General features: G+C 59.9%; 1 protein-coding gene across 3 annotated transcripts in view; it reads right to left on the reverse strand.

Moving 5' to 3' along the window:
• The window catches only part of ADGRG1 (adhesion G protein-coupled receptor G1), a 38,689-nt gene extending 16,586 nt beyond the window's left edge, over positions 1–22,103 (reverse strand). Inside the window, exon 1 of one of the 3 annotated variants that reach the window (XM_037041637.1) lies at positions 21,772–22,103. The gene's annotated coding sequence lies outside the window, so the exon portion shown is untranslated. Of the gene's footprint in view, positions 1–4,111; positions 4,179–13,326; positions 13,519–21,771 lie in introns of those variants that run through there. The other 2 variants (XM_037041636.1, XM_037041638.1) reach the window with 2 other exon arrangements.
• Positions 22,104–22,626: the final 523 nt, after the last annotated feature.

The following is a 22,626-nucleotide window of genomic DNA, read 5'->3' on the forward strand; positions in this document are numbered from 1 at the left end:
GAGTGCCTTGCAGACCTGGTGCTGGCAAAGCCCCCGAGAGGCACACTCCCCTGGCTTGGAAGATCCCCCCCAAAAAAGGAGAGAAGATCAGGGGGGACAGCACAGGCTGTGCAGACAGTTCCAGCCTGGGAGAGAGGGTTTGGGGGCCGAGCTTCTAGAGGGGCCCCCCCAGCTCCCCTTCCAGAGCAGCTGCCCTTGACGTCAGGCTTTCCGTAAACATGCAGAGAGAACAGAACAGTCCGGCCCAGCCTGACACAATGGGGGCCACTCACAGGGTCCCCAAGGATCCCGACGTGACTGGGCCCAGGGGAAGGGGCTCTGGCTCCAGCTCAGGCCCAGCCCTGCCACCCTCGTGTTGGCAGAGGGGTACACGGGCCGGAGACCCGCACCTCACTTCCCCCCTGGGGGCCTGAGTCACTTCCTCTGTCAACCGTGTCCAGCCACGAGTCACCACTAGCCTGGTCCAGGCTCCTGGAAAACCCATTTCCGCAGAGGATGGCGGTGGAAGTTGAGTGGACAGGACCTGGGTGGCTCTGGGGTTAGCTCTTCCCCGGCAGGAAGATGCCCCGGGGCCTGGTGCCCCACTCTGACAGTGGACCACACCCACCCCACTCACCTCAGGTCCCTTTCCTGGAATGCCTTCCCTATCCCTTGGACAAGCCACTTAAGACACATCCCCTCCTTGAAGCTCTACCTGACCTCCCATCCCCCACCAGAATTACCTTCTAAATTACTGGGGTGGGGGGCAGTTACCATGGAGTGGACCTGCAGTGGGTCTTCGGGTATGAGCCTGGTCTTACTCCTCTGTGGGGAGGGACGGAGGGACAAGACCCAATTCAGCTTCCCTGTTCCAGCCCTGGTCCTCAGCTGCTGCTGGGGTTGGGGGCAATGTCAAGCAGCTGGCGATCCACCTTGAACCCTGGGCAGAGGGCCAAGCAAGGGCTTGGCCCAGGAGAGGAACAGGGAGAGGGGTGGGGGAGGGCGAGGATGAAACCTTGAGAGTGTAAGTATGCGAGTATGTGTGTGTGAATGTGTCCATGCATGCATGTGCCCGTGGGCCTGTGTGTGCCCATGTGTGCACAACTATGCAAGTGTGCCCGAATATGTGTGTACCCATGTATGCATGCCCGTGCATGCCTGTGCATGTGTGTGCCTGTGCGTGTGCATGCCCATGTGCCTGTCGAGGATGCAGGGGGACCCCGAGGAGGAAGAGAAAGAAGCCTGAGGTGGGGCAGGTTGGCTCTGAGGAGGAGATCAGAGAGGCTGCTCAGACAGGAGACAGGCCCCGGGGCCAGCTGGGGATGGCAGTTAGATGAGGACTGGATGGGACGCCCTGGCAGGTGTTTCCTCCAGGAGAGGTGGGGAGGGGCGCCAAGAGGACCCTCCACCAGCGGTTTCCAAACTAAAAGTCAATCTCACTTAGAAACGCCTGTGCCCAGCAAGTCACAGGAGGCAACCTCTGTGGGGCCAGGGGCCACACCTCCCTCCCAGCACAGCCCCCCACCCCGCCAGCCCAGGGCTCCTGGGGGCACAGCTCGCCAACACTGAGCCTCTCTCCTGCTCCTCTTCCTGCTTGAAGTGGGGTGACCGGGGCCCAAGCTAGGTGACTACACAGAGCACCCCCCAGGAAGAGGGATCTGGCATTGCTGGAGGAAGTGGGGTGACTTCAGGTTTCAGGAATTTTCCTACAATAAAGGAAAATAAAAGTGAAGCAAGCAGCTTTCCCCCAGAGACTGGAGATGCCGAAGCCTGGCTCACTCACTGCCCAGGGCGAGTCCACATTCCTGCCCGGATCTGCTGGTGGGCCGTCCTGCCGTGGCCCCACCTCCCTCTGGGTGCCCAGATGGGCCCGGGCCCTGGCCCTGTGGGGGCCAAGGAAGTGGAGAAGGGGAGGCTCCCAGCCTGCGTGGAAGGACTCAGTCACCCAGAGCCACCCTTCCTGAGGTCTGCTCTCTTGTGGGATCAGAGCATTTGCTTAAGGGACTCCAGAGAGGTAAACACACAGTCAGCCAACCAGAGACGAGCCCGGGCTTCAGTGTTCCCGCCCCCAAGCCTCTGCACGCACTGGGATGCCAGCCCTGTGGCAAGTCTGTGCAGGTCTGGATGCCCTGAGCCTCCGCCTTCCAAACCCACCAGGTGAAAAGGACCCCGGGATTCCAGAGAGACGGGGGAGGACCGCTCCCACCGGCAAGTGCCCAGCTCGTGCCTGGTGTCATGCAAAGCACTTGTACAGATTGTTAGTCTTCATCACAGCTCCGTGAAGCAAAAGTTATTACGCCCCTCCCTGGTTTAAAGATAAGGAAACTGAAGTCCGAAGAGGTCGAGCGATGCCCAAGATCTCCTAGCAAATAAGCAGCTAGGCCAGGACTCCAGTCCAAATCCCTCCGACCTTAAAGCCCATGGTTTTAGCCACTCTGGTGTCCGGAGTCCCTTCCTTTCTCCAGGACTGCCTTCCTGACTCGACCAGGAGGGACCTGGAGAAAGCCAGGACACTCTCTAAGAAGGACCACTTCCCAGGTTAGAAAGTGCTGGAGGCCCAGCCTGGTCTTGCATTCTGTGAGCCCGTCAAAGGTTCTGATAAGTCCTGCAGGATGAAGATCCACGGGGCGTGGCTGCCCTTAGTGTCCCAGTCCAAGGTCGTAGTGCATCTTTTTCTTTTTCACGGGCAACAGTTATCAGCACGAAAATAAGCTCTCAGAAAGCATGAACGTTGCACAGACTTGAAAGCCTGCTGGCATCCCTGCTCCTGGCCTCCAGCCCCTCCCTCCCCTCTGAGCTGTCCCAGAGGCCATTAGAGATGGGCTGCAGGAGCCATTTAGGCTGCGATGGTCCCCAGGGCATCCCTGACACTTCCAGGCAGGAGGTCCCGGGAGCCAGGGTACACTCGGCCCCGTCCCGCCTCCCTGCGCCCACAGCACCCGCTCTTGAGGAAAGGGCACTGCCAGCCTGTCCCCAGGTCGGCTGTTCCATTAAAGCTGACCACAGCCAGCTGGGCCCTCGGCCCTGCCTCCAGCCGCTGAGACACTTAGAATGTGGGGGTAGGGGGGGGAGAGAAAGAAAAAAGAGAGAGAGTGTGAGGATGCAAGAGCTTTTAGGAGTTGAGAATCGAAGCCTCTTAGAATTTTATGTCAGTTGAGGAAACTTAGACCCTAAAGGAGGAGGAGGAGGAGGGATTAGGAGGGGTCCCAGATCCAGCCCAGCCTGGGGTGGGGCTCAGGCACCGGGGTTTGTCTGCCCCAGCCCCGACCCTGAGGAGCCACTGAGGCTGGACACCAAGACCCCACGGCACACACCTGTCAGCACCTGTCAGGGGAACGCCCAGCCCCCAGTCAAGGGTGGCGGGAGTGAGACACACAAGGTCCAGAACTAGCTGTGCAGCCAAGTGTCCCTGTCTGGGCCTCATGCCCTCCTCTGCTGAGTCAGGAACTACAGTCCCCATGCCCCGCCTGCTGCACAGTGACAGGCTCACAGGGAAGGGCCCAGCTTACCTCCCAGCTGGCAGCCAGGGTGGTCAGGGCTGGTCGTCTCCCCCTCCCTCCTGGCTAGACTCCCTTGTCTGGCAAACCACAGTCGGACCTCAGCTGTCTGGCTGAATTTCCCCTTCCCCATTTACGCTCCCACCAGGCCCACAGGGCTGACCGTTGCCTCCCTGCTTGCTTTCTGGAGGCTGCCATTCATTCGGCGGCCCTGGCCCTGGCAGAGCACCTGCCCTTGAAGTACAGGACCCCTTAGTGTTCCCAAGGTCGGCCACCAGCCCTCCGTTTTTTTTCTTCTCTTCTAGGTCGCTGTTCCCTGGGCCAGGCTAGGGCTCAAGGCCCAGGTCCTGGTACACTGTCACTACCAGGGACGGTAGATTAAGATCCCATCCAAGTTCACTGAGTGCACAGGACAGCCTCTGCAGGTCCATTGCTGTTTACACACCCCACAGGTGGGGTGCTCACTACCTCCAGGGACACAGCTGGCATTAATTAAGCTCTGTGAAAAGGCAACACTTGATTCTAAGCATTTTACTCAAGCTGACACACTTAATTCTCCCCAAACCTTATGAGACAAGTACCATTTAATAAATACAGAAACTGAGGCCCCAGTAGGGCCCCAGGAGGTAAGTGACCTGCTGGAGATCACACGATTAGTGGGAGGTGGCGATGAGACCCCATGGCCAGGCTCCAGAACTCACGCCCTTGATTTTGCCGCCTGTTCCCCTGGACCCAACCTGACTGTAAAGAGCGTCACTTCAAAATTCATGATGAAAGATGCTCCGAAAACTGTTTCCTTGGGGTTCGCTGAATACCTCCCAGGGCGCTGGTCCTAGGGGATGTCAGGACCCCCAGGTGACCCCATCCCCGCTCCACTCCCCAGTTTTGTCCTCTGCAGGTCCTGGACCCTCGTCTCTGACCATGGGGGTGTGACCCCAGGATGGAAAATAATCTATAGCCGGGGTGTGACCGCGGGGAAAGGTGTGAGGACCTTCCTTACCCCAAACCACTTCCTCACTCTTCTTAAAGCTGTTTAATAAACCAGTTCCCCTAAAAGTAGGGTTTATAACTCGGGGCCTTCTGCCATCCCAGCCTCTCCCCCACCCCACTCCCATCATCAGCCACACTGTCAGTGTGGGGAGAAGAGGGGGGGAAATGGGGATGCAGGGGGAAGAGATGGAAGAGGACAAAGATGGAGGAGAAGGGGAAGGGGACGGGATGGGGGGGGACTGGAGGGATGTGGGGAAGAAAAGGGAAAGGAGAAAGATAGAGGGGAAAGGAAGGAGGGCAGGGGTGGAGAAGGAAAAGGAATGAGGGGAGGAGAGAGAAGCAGGACCACGAGTGAGAGGGATGGAGGGAGGAGGGTTGCAGGGCAGACATACCTGGGCTCCTCCTCTGTGGAATCAAAGGGACTAAAAATGCAGAAAGAGCTTCGATACACGAGCCAAGGGCTCACCTTGCACGCAGGCCGAGGCTGCTGGGGCTCTGGGTCAGTTTCTCCCGGTTCAAGAGGCTGGAGGGGGACTTGGAAGCCCAGCCACCTCAGCCTCTGCCCCCTTACTCTCACGGAGCTTCAAACAAAGGGGGTAGCCAGGGAAGATGGGCTGAAAGCCGCCAGCCCGCCAGCTAGCGCGGGAGAAGGGGCGCAGGTGACAGCAGCCCCTGGCAACCGTTCCCCTGGCAACCATTGGCAGCTTCAGGAACTACGTCACTGCCAGGCTCCGACCCAACACAGCTGAGGCCCCCTAACTTGTCTCCTACCCAAGTGCCCGTGACTTGGATGCTGGCCAGGCCAGGCTGGGAGCTGTCAGGAGGAAGGGCAGCGTTTAGGACAGTGGGTTTTGGAGAGCACTTGCCCATCTAAGTTTGTCAGCATCAACTTTAAATCCAAATCTTTTTAGAACCCAGTGTGTGTGTGGGGGGGAGGCTTACTCTGTGACCCAAAATGACTATTGACAGCTGCATTTTCCTCTAGAGGCCGCCAACCTGTGGCCTTGACCTCAACCCAGGCTGGACACTTCTTTAACCCCCATCACTGGCTGCCATGCATGCAGAATGTGCACCATACTACCCTGAAAGTGTCTTCAGGAGCCACTTTCTCCAGGAAGCCTTCCCAGATTGCCATAGCCCACCTGGAATCTTCCTTCTGAGTGAACCCTGGGGCTGGGGAATCTCTCTGGCTTTTTCCAGAGCTTCCCGGGGTCCAAGAGTACATCAGACCCTCCTCTCTGTGTCCCAGAGTCAATACCACAGGGGCCAAGCTTCTGAAACCCCCTCCGTGTGCCAGTACATCAGACCCTCCTCTCTGTGTCCCAGAGTCAATACCACAGGGGCCAAGCTTCTGAAACCCCCTCCGTGTGCCACTACAGTGGGCATTTTGGAGGGCCATTCCCACCATTCTGAGAAGTCAGCCTCATTGAACCCATTGTCCAGATGAGGAAAGAGAGGGCTGGGCAGGTGATGTGATTTGCTCAAGGCCATCTACCTGGTAAGAGAGGGGCATGGAATTCAAACCAAGATCTCCTCCAAGATTTGAAGATGTCAAGACCAGGGCTGGTCTATTGCTTAACTAATCGTGGCTCTTATCCGGTGCATATCCAAACTATTTGATCACCTTTGTGACACGGAGCTCACTTCCTCCCCAGAGGGTGCACCCTTTGACCTCTAGAAAATTCCCCTGAGTCAAAAGGAAAAGGATATCAGATTCATGAGGTGGCTTCCAGGGGTCAGACAGGGCACAGAAGGGGACAGGGGTGGGCACCTCCACCGAGGCCTGTGGCTCCAGGCCAGCAGCTGATGGGGAGACAGGGTGGGCTGCTCAGGGAGCTGAGAGCTCAGGGTCTCAGCCATGCAGCTACAAGCATTTCCCAGAACGTGTGGGGAAACACCTTGGCCATCACACTCCAAGGAAATGGCGGGGATCTGCGATGATTTCTGGCAGAGGTCATGGGAAAGACAGCAAGGGCTTGGGGCCACGAGGCCAGAGTGCCCCATACCCCCCACAGCCCCACACCTCCACCCCCACTGATGGACCAGAGCCAGGAGGCCTGCTTTAGTCGGTCAGGAGGCGGCTATTGTCTTGCTGCTGGCCCAGAGCTGTGTCCCATTCAGGCACTATTTTTGGCCCCCGGGGGGAAGCGGAAGAGAAAGCAAAGAAAGGAGTTGCTGTTCTCAGTAGAACCTTGTCCTGGAAGAGACTCCAGGGCCTGCTGGGCCAGAGAAGGCCGTCTTCGCCATTGCACTGGGATCAAAAGATCCCGTGCTTAAAGGGAGCTGGCGGGGGGCTGCGGTTCAGGCGAGCCGGCGGGGGCATGCAGATGGGGCCCCCTGGCCTCTTACACACACTTGGTGCCTGCAAACTGCAGCCACACACACACACACACACACACACACACACACACAGAGGCACGGCATCCTGGGTCCCACCCACAGCCACTAGGCTCTTATAATAACAATACCCACAACAGCTCACAGCTCCTTGCTGCCTGGAGCCTCGTCTCTGCCAAAGAGATTGACAACATTCACTTCACACCCACGAGACTGCTGACTAGAGTGATGGTGGGGGACAAACGATGAGGCTCATTTTATGCCCGATGACAGGCTGGGGGCAGCAGGCCTGCTCCCCAACATCTTTCTGTCCTCAGGATGGTGGACATGCAGGTCCAAGAGGCCCAGGACCAGGGGCCAGGTCCCCTCACCCCTACATTCCCATTCTGCCTGGACAGCAGTTACTGCAGCTTCCCACTCTGGTTCCCCAAGCCCACGTCGGGGGCAAAGGCCTGGCTCCCGGGGGTGCTATGGGGAGGCACTGCTGTCCCCCCACTCGCCACCACCATTACCGCCGGCGATGCATCCTGCACCTGGGCCTGGCTCCCTCTACCCAGTTCAGGCACTGAGACCCAGGCATGCGTGACTCTCACCCGGGAGCTTGAGAGCAGACGCTGCCCAGCTGGTTTGGGGCCTGTCCATAGGTGGCAGAGCCCAGGTGGGTGTGGCAGACATGCTCACGGACACAGGATAAGTACATCTTTGAGAAAACCACAGGAGGATTCCTTCTGGCCCTGCCCACTGCCATGGTTCTCCCAAGGCAATGTCACGTGCACTGTGGGCGGGAGGGGTAAGGGCCTCAAGGTTAGGGGTACCCCTACCCAGGCACAGGCCCACTGGGTCACGGAGAGCAAGGGGCAGCATCAGCTCCCCATTGATTTAGGGTGTCCCTGGTTCCCCACCCCTCCCTTACTCCGGTCCCATTCCCCTGAGCCCCTCTCCCTCCGTGCTTCCCATCCAGCTCTCTGAGCTATTAGCCAGCTAGTCGGAGCCCCTGGAGACGCAGCTGGGCAGCACTCATGGTGCAAGTCCGGGCATGGTGGCCGGCAAGGCTCTGAGAGGGTTCCGAGAGGCAAGTATGGCCTGCCCACACACTCTGCCTGGTGCTGCTGGAGGGACCGATGTGCCATCAGGGACTTAGTCCCAGGGAAGAAGGTGGGAATTGGTGACCACTCACCCCCAGGACCAGAGAAGCTCAGGGCTGGAAGGGGCCGTGAACAACACACATGACGCCCAAGCTCCCTAACCTCCCAGTCAAACTCAGACCCCTGCAGAGACTCCCGCTCTCCCCCAACCAGGAACGCTATCTGTGGTGTCATGGGGACAGGTCCAGGCTGGAAGGCAGGGGACCTGGATTTGGGCCCCCGGCACCTCTGGCTAGGACCTGCTTCCTCCTCTGTGAAATGAGGATAAAAATGTGAGTCTCTGGGAACTAACAGCACTTGGACCTGAGTGAGGGGCTTTGCTGGCAGTGAAGCGGCACCCAGCAGGGGAAGGGCATTAGGTTATGAGCTGCCCCAAGGTTTGACACATGCCCGGATGGTGACACAGCTGGAGGAGCAGGGGCAGAGGGCACTGGGCCCAGCATGACTCAGCTGCCCCAAGCATGGCCAGCCCCTGGGGTTCACCCCTTACATTTGTCACCAACAAGGCAGGTGGGTCTGGGCAGTTGTCTCCACTGCCATAGGTCAGGGACATGGGGTGCCAGCCACAGAGCCGCGCCCTGAGGGCCAGACTTGGCCAGACACTGAGAAGGAGCCCCAGGGGCCAAGGGAGCTGAGCCCGGTGGAGAAGTGACCGCAGAGGGCTGTCCTGGGAAACCAGCCCAACTTGAACTCAGGCCTCCCCTGCAGGCCCAGGACCATGGCCAAACTGGTCCGGCCTTGGGTCCCAGGGAGCAGGAGGGAGTCCTAGCCTTGAACAGCAGCTTGGGCCAGCAGATCAGAACCCCACTGGGAGAGGGAGTTCATGGCAGCAGGTTCTCTGATGCCTTTCCCAGTGACATCATGTGAGGCCAGGGCCCTGGCTCTAGGACACACTCCCTGCCACTCTCTAGCAGAAGGGCTTGGGGCGGGCCCAGAACGGTGGCCGTGATAACATCGCCACGGTGTGATGGCACCATGCTCAGCACTCAAGATGCACCGGCTCCTTGGGGAAAACGAGGCACTAAGAGGCCGATACAGCTGTCACGCCTCTGATGGGGCTGGGACAGAGCCACACTGCCCCAGGGCTGCCGCACCTCACCACGGCCTCTCCCAAGGAGACAGCTGAGTGGGCGGTGGGGGAGCCGAGGTCTGGGACAGCTGGAGAAGGCCCCCCTGCCCGGCGAGCGGCTGTCACGGTGAATCCCTGCAGGGGCTCGTTTGGATGGTGGAGATTCAGGTCTCCTCAGTTTACCTCCTACGTAGTAAAGCTTCTAGGTCTTAAGCTGCTTGCTTGCTCAAGGTCACTTTTCAAGGATTCAAGCTTGTTCTAACTCAATCATCCCATGGCCCGGGAGACAAAGCCTTCGGCTGAAGTTTAGGAAGGCCTCTCGAAGGTGCACGGTGGGCCAGTCCACTCTGTGCAGCCATTTCTTGCCCCACACTCCAGCAACAGCCCTGCCATGGCAATGATGCCACCCCTGTGAGTGAGTAGGGATATTGAGGTCCAGGAGGCTGGAGCCTGGGGCAGGAGGCTACGAGCCCCTGCTTACTGCTGAGAGCCTAGAGCAGTCAGGGAGGGAAGGGACCAAGAGATGGCAGAGGCCACTCTACTCTCGCCGTGGCTTGTCTGGGGTTCGGTTAAGTGGTCCTGAGCCTGGGCAGCCACACCAGACCCATTAGCTACAGAACCTCCAGCCATTTAGGGACAGGAGCTGAGCTGGCTTCAGGACATTGAGGCCCCCAGCCCCAGGCCATCTCCTTCCAATGTGAAGGCCTGTCCCCTGGTTCCCAGAAGCTCTGCCAGCTCCTCCAGGCCTTGGCTTTGGTCTCTGCCAGCCTGGAGCCGCCAAGCTCACCACGGTCGGCCTGAGCTGGTGTCAGCTCAGGAGTAGATGCGCCACCCCCCACAGGCCTCCCAGCCAGAGCACCAGTGAGGCTGGGGGTGGGGGCAGGGCTCTTCCCGGAGCCCAGGTGGCCCCAGCTCTGGGCGGGGGTGGGGGGGTGGGACTAAGTCCCCTAGGCTATTAGAAGATATTCCTGGGCCTAGTGCTCCCATCTGCCCAATGGGGAGATCACGGTAAGACTAACATTTACACGGGGAAGGGGCTGCTCCAAACGCTTCCCTACCCACCACGATCCCACACAGACACTATCATTATCCACGTTTTCCAGACGAGGAAGCTGAGGCAGACACCCAAGTGCCCACAGCCAGAGAGGGACAGAGCCAGGGTTCTCCCTGGACAGGGGCCCTGCTCTCTCTGTGGCTCCTGAAGGACTTGGGCAGGGGTAGGAATGGCCTTTGAGACGAGGGCACCCAGCACANAGATCACGGTAAGACTAACATTTACAGGGGGAAGGGGCTGCTCCAAACGCTTCCCTACCCACCATGATCCCACACAGACACTATCATTATCCACGTTTTCCAGACGAGGAAGCTGAGGCAGACACCCAAGTGCCCACAGCCAGAGAGGGACAGAGCCAGGGTTCTCCCTGGACAGGGGCCCTGCTCTCTCTGTGGCTCCTGAAGGACTTGGGCAGGGGCAGGAATGGCATTTGAGACGAGGGCACCCAGCACAGACCCAGGCCAGCCAAGGAGCCCCCTCTCCACACAGGGGCAGGAGAGCTGGGTGGAGGAGAGCCCCAAACATGAACGGTCACGCACAGGCAAGCCTCCTGCACCTCAGGGTCCTCACCTCTAAGTGGGCTCAGCTTGCACACCAGCCTCAGAGCCTGCAAAGCACCGAGCCCGGGGCCCCGCAGGCTCTGAGGGCCCAAGCAGGGTTCTGGCCGAGCAGGCTGAGCCCCCAGGGGACCAGGGAGAGTCTGGGGTTTGAGGGCCCTGGGGCGCGCCTCAGCCCACCTGTGACAGAAAGTGTGTATCCCAAGCTTTTCTCCAACCCATGGCCCCTCTGCCCGGCAGCCCAGGCTGGACCCCAGAATCTGCAGGGCTGCCCAGGAACCTCAGGAGCTCCCGATGGGGCTTGCAAACCAAACAGGCAGAGGGCAAGCCTGGATAGGTTGAGCCCAGCCAGGCCCCTGCCCCACTCCCTTTCAGAGGCTCCTCTGTGCCAACCCTGCCTAGATACCCCCAGCCCCACCATCTGCCTGTTCCCTGGGGTCCTGGTCCCCCAGCTGCCAGGCTTGCTCACGTGATGCCCCCATCTGCTGTGAGTCAGAAGGAGGGGTCCACAGAGCTGCCCATGGTTGAGGCTGAGGGTGCAGAGCCTGCTAAAGCTCTGGGGTGGGGTAGCACGGGGTTTGGGGCTCTGTTGCTCTCACGCCCCCACGAGCTCTGCCCTTGGCCCTTCGCCCCTGCCATGTAGAAGCCCACCCACATCCATGAAATGGGCACAGCTCCCACCACCCACACATGGTCCCTCGAGCACCAGCCTGGGGCCCACACCACAAACGCTGCCCTTTCCACCCTGCCCAAGGCGTCCTACCACCCCTTCCCCCCTCCCCCACCACAGGAGCAGACTGGAACCTGCTGAACTGGAACTCCGGCCCCCATGAAATGGCCCCCATGAAATGACCCGTGCCTGCCAGGTCTCCCGGGCCATCCCCGCCCCATGTCCCCAGGCTCTCACCATTCCCAAACCTTTCCCCACAGCTTCCCCTGCCAGGAACGCCCACCCCCACCTTCACACAAAAACCTCAACCCTCCTCCCTGTGACCCAGCCTAGATGTCCTCTGCCTGCGGAGCGTCCCAGGCAGAACGCCCCAGTCCTCCTCCGCTAGAAAGTTCTCTCCCGCCTCCACCAAGGAGCTAATCTCACTCCTCAGCCTCAAATCCTGTTTTGTTTGTCTGTGTCCCTGACACAGTCCTGGCCCCTGCCCAGTGCCCCAGGCAACAACAGTGAAGGCTGCTTGGGAGACCACACCTACCTGTCTGCCCGGAGCCCAGCCTGCCTGCGGCTCCCTCCCGCCAGGCCCACTGCAGGCTGGTCAGCCTTGGAGGTGGACCTCAAAAAGACTGAAAAGACCGACCAGCTGCAGGTGTGGTCTCCCTCACGGACCTCGGCCGCAGGGGTGTCCTGCATGACCAGACACTCTCAGCTGAAGCCCAGAGACGGGGGAAAGCAAGGTGGCCGGGGTGCTGCTGAGACCAACATGGGTCTGTACCTGAGCCCCTGCATCAAAGGAGCAGGGGGGTCAGGGGGGGCCCCAAAAGCTGGTCCCAGCCCTAGACCCCCACCGCCTCGCTGGCAGAGACCCTGGCCTCCGTTCTGGGAACCAACTCGGCAGCTGGTGGCTCTCAGGGACCGAAGACACTCCTTCCAACTCAGTCTCCATCCCAAGGACCCCGCCTCTGCCCTCAGGGTGCCTACAGGGTAGGGAGGCGGGTGTGAGGGCTTGGCTGTGCCGTGAGTTCTGAGACACATTATTTATCCATTCACTGCTCTGCCCATCACCCCTAGGACAGTAGCTGACACACAGTAGGTATTCAATAAATGTTTATATGTATAACTTCCTTGGCCCTCTGGAGCCACAAAGGCTATTTCTACACACCTGCCCACCCACCCACCCCCCCACCCCGCCAGGGCTGCTCTGGGCAGGGTGGTGGTGGGGAAGTGGTGAGAGGGGCCCTGCAACCCTCCTCAGAAAAATGGGCACCAGCCCTCCCCTGTGGGGCCCTGGGAGACCCCAGCTCAGCACCACAGGAAGGAGGCTGGTGGGGGAGGTGGGAAGGACAGGAACCAGAAGTTTCCCCATGGTGGGACAGGGTAGCCCCCAGGGCGGTGGAGTGGGGGAAGGCCCTATCAGTGCCCAGCAGGCAGGAGCCCTGGGGCCTGGTGGTTAGTGGGTGTCGCATTCTCCAGCCCTCAGCCTCAGCTTCCCCATCCGTCTTCCCCTGGTCCCCAGAATTCAAACCTCACAGCCAAGACCATCTCCTCCCCAAGGACCTCCGTGTGATGAAGAGCCAGACTGCCCTCGCTCCCTTGGGGGCCCAGCCCCAGTCCTCCAGCGCTGGGTGCCCTGCCCCCTGCGGCAGCTTCTCCTCCCCGAGGCTGGACCCCAGCTCTCTAGCCTGGCACTTGCCATGTGACATCAGGAGAGCACCTGCCTTCTCAGAGCCTTGGTCCTCCTGGCTGTGAGAGGGTGTGAACAGCTGTCTCACCCCAGGGAGCAGCCCCCCGCTGGCTGTGCCCAGTAAGCCTCAGTTGCCCCAGCTCACCACTGACTAGTGCTTCCTCAGGTCCCTCCCGCCTTTCCACCGATCTGTCTCCCTACCCACCCACCCCCAGCTCTAGGGAACACAACGACACTCCCCGGGGCTGGCTCCCAGCCAGGTGCCAAGACCTCCAAATTCCGCACTGTACCACCACCCCTCTCTGCCACACGCACACCCCATCCCTCCTCCCTCCTTGATCTGGTACCTGGTGCCAGGGAGAGGGTCCCAAGTAGGGTCAGGCAGCTGAACTGCCTTTCAAGATCCACCTCCAAGGCTTAACCTGCCTGCCGTGGTCCTGCTGGGAGCCGTTCCTTCATTGCCGTTCCTTCCTTCCCGGTGCGTGTGGTGGTTGCCCAACCCCTCTCCTGCACAGGGCAGGGCAGGCAGGGCAAGCAGGCAGGCAGCCAGTGCTGAGGAGGAGGAGGAGGAGCCCAGGGAAGCGCTGGGGGTTTGGCGGCGGGGGGATGCCTCCTCCTGCCCTAGATGGGCTCCTCCCTCTTCCCCAGCAGGGCTGGGGATGACGGACCAGGAGTGAGTCACAGATTCTCAGAGGGAGGCTGGGAGCGGGCAGGGCTGAGAGCTGATGCGGCGACCCTGAGGGATGCCTGTGACTCAGCGATGAACAAGGGGGCACCTCAGCCTTACCCCTCCCTCAGGCAGGCAGGTGCCAGGCTTCCCAACGGAGGCTGGCTGGGGATAACGCTGCCTCCTCACCCTCTGTCTGTCACTTCCCCAGGGCTGTTCTCCCCAAAGTTCCCACAGAGGCCAGGGTTGCTATGGCAACAGGCCACTTTGATGCTGCCCCCCACCCCCAAGCCCAGGACACAACTGCCCTTTCCTGAAAGAGCCCAACCTCCTTGGCGGCAGTGGGAGCCGGCGCTGACCTGCTCGGCAGAGCGGAAGGCACTGGGGGCGGGGTATCAGGCACCTGGCACACAGCCAGCCAGTCCGTACCCAACTGGCTACCTGACCGAGAGCCCCCCTGAGCTCCAGGCCTCCCAGCAACCGGGCCCAGCTCAGTGCTCCCCAAGCACACACAGTTTCAACACCCCGAGACCGACCCGGGTTCAGGGTTCTGAAACCCCAAGGGCTTCTAGAAAAGGCATCCTTTAGTCCGTCTGCTGGGCCAAAGAGGAAACTGAGACCCAGGTGAAGAGCCATTGCTGGTGGCTACAAAAGCTCAGAGAGAAATTTGGACGTGGGTCAACGACCCCTTCTCCTTTCCGGTCACCGCTCTCTGTTGGCAGCTCGCTCCCACCACTGTTCCTGGAGGTGGGAGGCTTCCAACGGCTCACGGGGGTCCTGCCGGGTGGGAACTCCCTGCCCTCCCTCATCCTTACAACACGGACAAATGATTGCCAAGTCACAGGTGCCAGCAAGGGTTTCACACCATCACAAGGGGAGTGATGAGAACAATAACTAATGACAATGGCAATTACTCTTACTGACCACTCACTGCATTTGAGACTTTCCCTCACTCCGAAGACAGTGTGTGTGTGTGTGTGTGGGGGGGGGTGATGTGTTGCTCAGACCAGTGCCAGCTGTTGGATGAGCCCTCAGAAAATAGTTGCTGTGAATGTGGTAATGAGGGAGGGAGAGCACAAGACAGAGAAGGGAAGCTCAGAGAGGGGGTGGGTTAAGTTGCCTGAGGTCACACAGCTAGAAGTGGGGAAGTTGGGACGCAGCCCAGTGTCAGGACTCCTCTCCGGCTAATCCGCTCACATAAACGCTGCAGCCTCCCCACCCCATCCCTGCCCCGCCCCCGGGGGTGGGGCCTGCACAGAGTGCGGGGCTGGGGCACCGTGGGTCCCTTCTCTGAAAGAGGAGGAAAGGCACCTGACGCAGCATCATGGAAGTTTGTAGGCAGCCTAAGGGGGGCGGGCTGTTGCAGGTGAGGATACCCCTCACCTGCCTGCGTGAGCCAGGCTGCAGGGAGGAAGAATCTCAATGAAGCCACCCAGAGGGCTGTCCAGACTGTGTGCGCAGGCCCACTGAGGGGAGGGCCCTTGGCCTGCCGCTCCCTCCTAAGGCCACAGTGGACACTCCATTATCAGGGCCGGAGAGATGGGCCCACCATGGGGGTCCAAGAAACAAGGGAGCAAAAGGGAGTTCTCCAGGAAGGGATGAGGAGTCCCTTACATATCAGGAGGCAAGTCGCCACCTCTAAGCCTCAGTTTCCCCAAGGTCTGTCCTTCAGGGCTCGGCCACCTACTAGGTGGGGCAGCCTCAGCTGTTCCCTGGGACCCAGGCGTGCAGGGCAGCTACCCCCAGCCACACAGCCCCCCACCAGAGGATGCTGGCCAGCAGGACACAGATGGAGAGTTGGAGCACATGGCAGGGTCCTGCTGGGCTGGCTGCCCCAGCAAGGGACACAGAGACGGAAGCCAGCGGCCACCCTGACCGCACAGAAAAGGCCTATGGGACAGCCTGGCCCGGCAGCAGTTGGCTGGCCAAGCTCTGGCCACCCTTTCACCATCGGGCTCCTCAGAGACCTACTACGTGCTGGGCACTGTGCCAGACTCCGGGTGAGGGTGGGGAATAGGCCCCCGCTCCAAGTCTGACTCACATCAGGGTGGTAGCAGGGAGCCAGTTATGGGCACCACAGAGCTCCCAGGCTTTGGGGGTCAAAGGAGAGGATCTGAATAAATTATTACTAATCACACCACTGCCAACCATTAGTCCTACTAACGGGCCTGAGATCAGCCACTGTGTCCATAAGGACACTGAGTATGACCGCTTGTTTTACGTGGGTCACTCTAATCCCATCCTCCCCATGCTGTGGCGGGGGTCCCGCTGGTACACTAGAAACAAAGTAACACAGCCAAGGTCACACAGCCAAGGTCACATAGCTGGTATGTGGCTGGGCCTCCTGGCCTCCTGATGTGTGGGCTCGAACCTTCCAGGTCCTTCTGGGCTCTTCATAGTTGTTGCCTCCTCTGGTTCTCAAAACAGTCACTACCCCTACTTCTCGGGACAGGGACAGAGGTGCAGAGAGGGGGAGGGCCTCACTGTGCCCTGCAGGGACAGAGCCAGGGTTTGACATGGAGCCCTGGCTGGGTCTCTTTTTTTTTTTTTTTACAGATTTTATTTATTTGTTTTTAGAGAGTGGGAAAGAGAGGGAGAGAAACATCAATGTGCGATGTGCGGTGCTGAAAGTAACAGTGGCCAGAGACAAGGTGGGGAGTGCAGAATGACTTTTATTTTGAAGGATGGAAGAGAGGGGGCTGAACTGCAGAGAGAGGTGAGAAGCCCTGTGGCTGCGACTCCCAGCTGGGAGACTCTGCCAGCTGGGTGACTCTGCCAGCTGGGTGACTCAAGTGGGGACCGTAACAGCACCACCAGTGACAACAAGTGAAGTCACGTATGTAAAGCTCCTGGCCCAGGCCCAAATGAGCACCCCTGATGTATCTGTGAGGGTTTTTACAGTTCAGAGTGGCCTGCAAATGTGACAGTAATGGGACCACCAGGGAGGTGGGACGTCTGGGAGCACGTGAGGACCACAGGGCAGGGTAAGAGAAAGGGACGTTCATGGTGCTCACTGGGATAGGGGCCCAGGCCAGTGGGAGGACACGGCTTTGCTCCTGGAGGCCTCACCCCTTCCTGTCTCCAAGACTCCAGCCAGAGGGTGAGCCAACCTTAAAAACAACGCAGAGCGGGGCCACCTGTGGGAAGGGTCACAGACGCCCCTGCCTGTTTGGAGGTGAGTTTTTATTGGACAAGAGCATTCGAGTCCAGGCTTCCCTCCTTACAAGCTGAGTGGCCTTGTAAGTCACTGAGCACCACACCTGGCACACAGCGACGATGCTCAACAAATGTCGAGCCGATGTCATCATGTTACCGTAAAACAGACTTTCAGGGTGCCGGGGGAGTCTCTACCAGTGGCCAAAATGGTGGCAGGGGAGGTTCTCACCCTGAGCGAACAAAAAGCTAGCAAGACAATTGGACAGAGGCAAAAACTCGATCCCACTCCAGTACCGGATTGGGGGTAGTTCCCAGGGAAGGCAAGATCATAGGCCATAAAAGTCAAAATGGCACAGGGGGAGGTACTGGTCCAAAGAGACCTGTCAGTCTAGCCTGGGGAAGGACGGGATTGGTTGGGAGGTGGACCCACTCAAAGTGCAAGGAAGTTTGGGGAGTTGATTGGTCATCTTGAGAAAGCACCTGGTCTGTCCCACACCCAACCCAAAATAATCCCAGGGGAATGAAGAAGCTCATGGACTCCCATGGTGCCTTAGCACTGTGGCCCATGGCCTCCGCCCCCACGTGGCCCTCGGTCTCCAGGAGGGAGCCTCTCTCACTTTCTCTTGCCCACCTGGTGATGAGCACGTGACCGTGTGGCTCCAGCAGCTGCGTGGCCCAAGGCCCTCTGGGCTCCACATGCAGGATCCAGGAGGGACCCTGAAAGGATGGCAGCTGGGAAGGAGCGAAGCTACCCGATGGGTACCAAGACCATGGCAGCTGCCTGCGGGTTCCCACGGACTGTACTTTAACATGGAGCGGGACACTGGCTTTTGTCCGGGTCTTTCTGAGGACAGTTGGACCTTCTCCAGGGCAGAAAGAGGAGACCGGCTCTGAGACGGGAGTCTGCCATTCTCCCAGGTCTCATGGCACCTGACAAAACCTGCTTCCTTTTGCGCCTGTACCTGTCTCACACACTTGGCTTCTGTGGCCACAGGCAGCAAACCTCTGTTCTTCTTTGGTTACAATTATGATTATAACAAAGTCAACACAGTCCTGGCTGGAGTGGCTCAATGGATTAGGTACTGGCCTATGAACCAAAGGGTCACAGGTTCAATTCCCAGTCAGGGCACAGGCCTGGGTTGCAGGCCGGGTTCCCAGTGGGGGGTGTGCAAGGGGCAACCACACATTGATGTTTTTCTCCCTCTCTCCTTCCCTTCCCCTCTAAAGATAAATAATTTTTTTAAAAAAGAAATAAAGTCAACACAACCGCCGAATAGCCCAGCACCCCACAGTGCACACAGCCCCTTTGTGTCCCATACCCCTTCTACAGATCGGTGAGGGTTGTTCCCATTTTGCAAAGGTGGTAACAGAGGCTCAGAGAGAGACCCTTCCCAAGGCTTCACACCATGTCTTCAGCAGATCCAGCACTTGAACCCAGATCCTGGGATCCAGACCGCATGGTTTTCAGCCAATGCTCCCAGCCGCCTCCCCATTCATTCCCGTGGGAAAGCTTTCTGGCCTCAGGCGTGGGGGTAGCCACAGCCCCACAACAACGCCATCTCCTATCACACCCGCCCCAGGGCCCAGGGGGATGGCATTGCCCATGTGACTCAGCCACAGTCACAAAGGGAGCTGTGTGCCCTGTGCCCTAGGCCTGCCTCCCCAACCCTCTGCTCGTCCCCCAGCTAGAGACGAAGCAGGAAGCCTGACAAATCCAAGAATCGAGGAGAGCAGGAGGGATTGTCAGCCATTAATGTAGCACCTGGCTAATGGCGACTCAGGCCTCGGCTTGGGGTACCAGAGGTTGGTGCCGCTCTCATAAAAGGCCCAGGTCCAAGCCAGTTCTCTGAGACCTTATTTGGAGCTCTGAGAACAGACTCAACCTCATTGGCTCCCTCTGGGGTTGAGCCCAGGCAGGGGCCCTGCCCATATTTACCTGGATCAGGTTTCCCATGCCTGTGAGGAAGCACCAGTCACTCCCTGATGTCAACGCCTGTCCCCAGCACAGACTTCTGTCCACCCCTTCCCCTGGAGGTGGCAGACCTGGAGCCCACGTGTCCCTATCCAGCACTGACGGTATGGAAGGCAAACAACTCCGTGCTTTCTCCAGCGCCCTATCAGGGGAGCCTTGGCCCATTTGCAGGAGGAGCAAGCAGACTGAGGCTCAGAGAGGGAGGGGTGCCAGCCCAAGGTCGCACCGGATTTGAGCCAGGATCTGACTTTAGGGCCGGTTCCCTCCCCCCTCTTGGTTCCTATGGCATCTTGACCACTTGCCAATAAGAAGTGACCTTGGGCCCAGCCCAGACAGGAAGGCAGACAGACATCACCCCTGCTACAGTCACCCTACTCCTGTCTTGCGGGAGGGGGCCCTGCGGAATGCAGGTCCTCAGATGGAGTTCAGGCTGGCTGGGCCTCCCAGGGCCGGCCCTGCTGACCTCCCCAGGAGGCGGGCACGGGCACGCCTGGGTGCCCAGCTGCCCAAGATAGAGGGTAGACAGGGCATCCACCCTCTCTTCCTACACATGACGGAATGTCTGATCCCGGCTCAGCCCCCGCATACGCTTTGAAGGACGGTTGGATCCGGACAGAACAGGCCTGGAAGGTTGCTGTGGCCACATTCCTGTCTCCCAGCCTTCCAAAGTCCCTGAGACCAGGGCAAGGACGGGCCCACCAAAGATGGGCCAGAAGCCCTTTCCCCATCCCATGCCGGTCAGCCTGGGCCACCCCTGCCACAGGCAGCCAGGGCGGGACCGTGCAACCAGAGGCCCGGGTTGCTCAGGTGAGGCCCTGGCCATCTATATGTGTCAGCCCACCTTTGCAGCTCAGGAGTTTGGAGCTGGGTGGGCTCAGCCTCTGCAGCCAGATGTGCAGTCCCTCCTCGGGGTGTGACAGTGGCAGTGGCACTTTGCTGAGGCCCAGAGGAGACCCAGCGATGGGAGGTTCCAAATTGTTCCTGGCCCCACCTAGACTCTCCCCAGCATTTCCCCAAAGCCCCTAACATAGCACAGCATGGGACCTGGTATCACATCTCCCAGCTCTGAGCTGTCTGCACCTCAGCACCCCCCACCCCCACACAGGTGTAAAGTGGAGACGTGCCTGCCTGGCAGGCCAGACAATCACAGGCGCTGCTGCTTTCCCAGGGTGTCTTTTCAGTGCAAATTCCCCCAACTCAGGGAGTGGACTCCGCCTATTTGTCTTGCACCATTTCCGGTTTCTATCTCCTCCACAGGAGCCCCTCAGGCAGGAGGTCCCAGACAGGCCATCCCAGCTGGTGCTGGTGTCCCCACGGTTGTGACTGTCTCAGTGGCTCCCTCAGCCCTGCCCTGGGAGGTCTGGGGAGCAGCCCAAGGCTTGGTCCAGGCGCCTTTGGTCGGGCAGTGAGGCACAGTCACTCCCACACCCAGGGAGGCGAATGAGGCCTAGAGAGGTTCAGTGACAAAGCACAAGGCAGCCCCCATAGATGTGGAGAGGGCAGCCTCTGCTTTGTCTCGAGGGTGACGACGTGCCATCTCACTCGACTGCCACAGGGTCCACAGGGCCCAGAGTCTTGCCTTTGACCCCCCATGTGCCCCACCCCTCCTCCTGCACACACTGGTGCCCAGCACAGAGCTGTGCTAAGGTGTGGGCTGCAGGGGACCCCTCGGGAGTCATAAAGAGCGAGCCTCCGTGTCCCCACATGAAAACCAGGCTGCCACCTCTCCTCTTTCGGTAAACGAAGAGTCGGAGTTGGGGGAACTCTGCGGAGAGCCCACGGAGCACCCAGCCTCGCCCCAGGATGCCACCAAGGAGTGCCTCTGGCCCGGCAGCCAGGGCGCCCCCCGGGTCTCCCGCTAAGTGCTGGGGCGCAGATGGCTCAGGAGGCGTAATGGAGAAAGGATGATAGCTACTCATTAGCAGGGGTGGCCTAATTAACAGAGGGAACGTGGGTGAGGGTGTTCTGCCCATACACCTCAGGGAGCCACATTGTAGGGGCGGAGCTGGCCGGGTGCCAGGGCCCCACTGACTCCAGCCACCCACCTCTGTCTGGCTGACATGTGGGGCCAGGAGATTGGGTTTGCAGGGGTGGGGGCATTGGGGGACTGTTGGGGCTGGGGTTGGGGGACTGCTGCTTTGCAGACCCCAGCCCCTGCCCACCTCCCTCATGCCTGGTGAGGAGGCAGCCCCGGAAAGCAAGGCCTAGGCTTCCTTTAGCAGGGAGGCATTAGCAGGGCTGAGCCTTCTCCTCCACCAAGGCCCCCGGTCCTGGCGTGTCCTTGGCCACTGTGTAGGAGTCTCATCATAGTGGCCTGTCCCAGAGAGGATGAGCAGTGCACTGGGACACAGTTTGGCCTCCTGCCTCTCGCAGCCAGGGTGGAAAGGGCTGTGCTATTGGGTGAGGGGCTGGAGCGAGGCCAGAGCACCCTGGGCTGCCAGACGGGGCAGGCTCCTCACCAGGCACGAGGGAGGTGGCCTGGACCCTGCCCCCTTCCACTGAGCGGACCACAAGGCTTCCTTCCTCCTCCTTGTCAAAAGTTAAACAACCCAGGCCAACCTGCTCCCAAACCGGTTTCCCATGGGATCCCAGCTGGAAACAGGTCTGGGCACAGGGAAACAGGCAAAGCGTGGGTCCCAGTGGGCACAGGCTCTGCCTCCCCATCCAAGCGCCAGGGTGCACAGCCTCCCCCTGGCCTTCGGCCATCTGGAACCCCCTCATCTGAGCACTGGGTGCACACCCCACACCCTGCCAGCTTCCCTGGGCACCACGTGGACACGCCCCACTCACACTCGGAGCAACAGGGAGCAACCCTAGGACAGCAGGGCCCCCAGACCAGTCCAGAACCCTGAGCAGGCTCAGGGCTAGGCCTCACATGTGGCTTCAAGTCACTGAACTAGACCGGGGGGCCGGCCAAGGTCAAGTAGGCCCCACTGGGAAGTCACACCCTGCTGACCTTTCTTCCCCTCTCCCCCACCCAGAAGAGCAACTTCTTACCTTTGTGTGTTGACTGCAGACGCTGCCTCCTCCCCTTCCACCTCCTCCCAGGGCTCCTGCTCCCAGTCTGAACTTGTCTGGGTCCGTCGTTACAGGTGAGGCTCCGCCTGTTTGTCTTGCACCATTTCCGGCTGGCCCCACAGCCAGGGCTGCCACCTCCCTCTCTCATTCCCGGGTTTCCATGCAGGAGCTGACGGTCCTGGCCCTTTGGGTGCTGAGTACCCTTCACCCCTCACCCCTCACCTTAGCCCTCCGAGAGCTTTAGCACCTCTACTCAGGGCCGCATGGGCTATGGGCCCATCCGTGGATCCTGGATGAACCTGTGGGGGGGTCACTGGATGTCTCTGAGCCTCAGTAGCACCCCCAGGGCAATTGTGGGGGTGTGCTGCTCCCCATACGTAGTTACCGACTCCGCGAGTTCCCTCCCGCCTCCTGCCTGAGCTCAGGCCCCACGTGAAGTCTGGGCCGAGACTCACCTGCCTGCAATAAAAGCAATGCAACAGCCCACAGATAGCTGGAGGCTGCAGGCGTGGGGCTCAGGGGAGTGCGGAATGGGGCAGAGCCTGCTCTCAGGACACCCAGCCTCCTGCAGGACACAAAGCAAGGACAGAGACATGGGGTGGGGGCAGGGATAGGAAGGGATGGGGAGCAGCTGCTGCAGGTATTGGGGGTGGGGGATGCAAAAGGAAGTGGTCCAGGCAGCCTCTGCCCCACCCAAGAGGCCCCCATGGAGATGCTGGCCAGCCTCCTCCTGGACTGCCCGCCCCCAGCCCCGCCTGGCCATCCCCAGCTCCACCCTTCAGGCCCCCCGACAACCCAGCACTTCTCCGGAGGGAGCTTTCCAAAGCTCTCACC

This window comes from Sturnira hondurensis, unplaced genomic scaffold (genome assembly GCF_014824575.4).
Source record: "Sturnira hondurensis isolate 20B ecotype Veracruz unplaced genomic scaffold, ASM1482457v3 Scaffold0003090, whole genome shotgun sequence".
NCBI lineage: Eukaryota > Metazoa > Chordata > Mammalia > Chiroptera > Phyllostomidae > Sturnira > Sturnira hondurensis.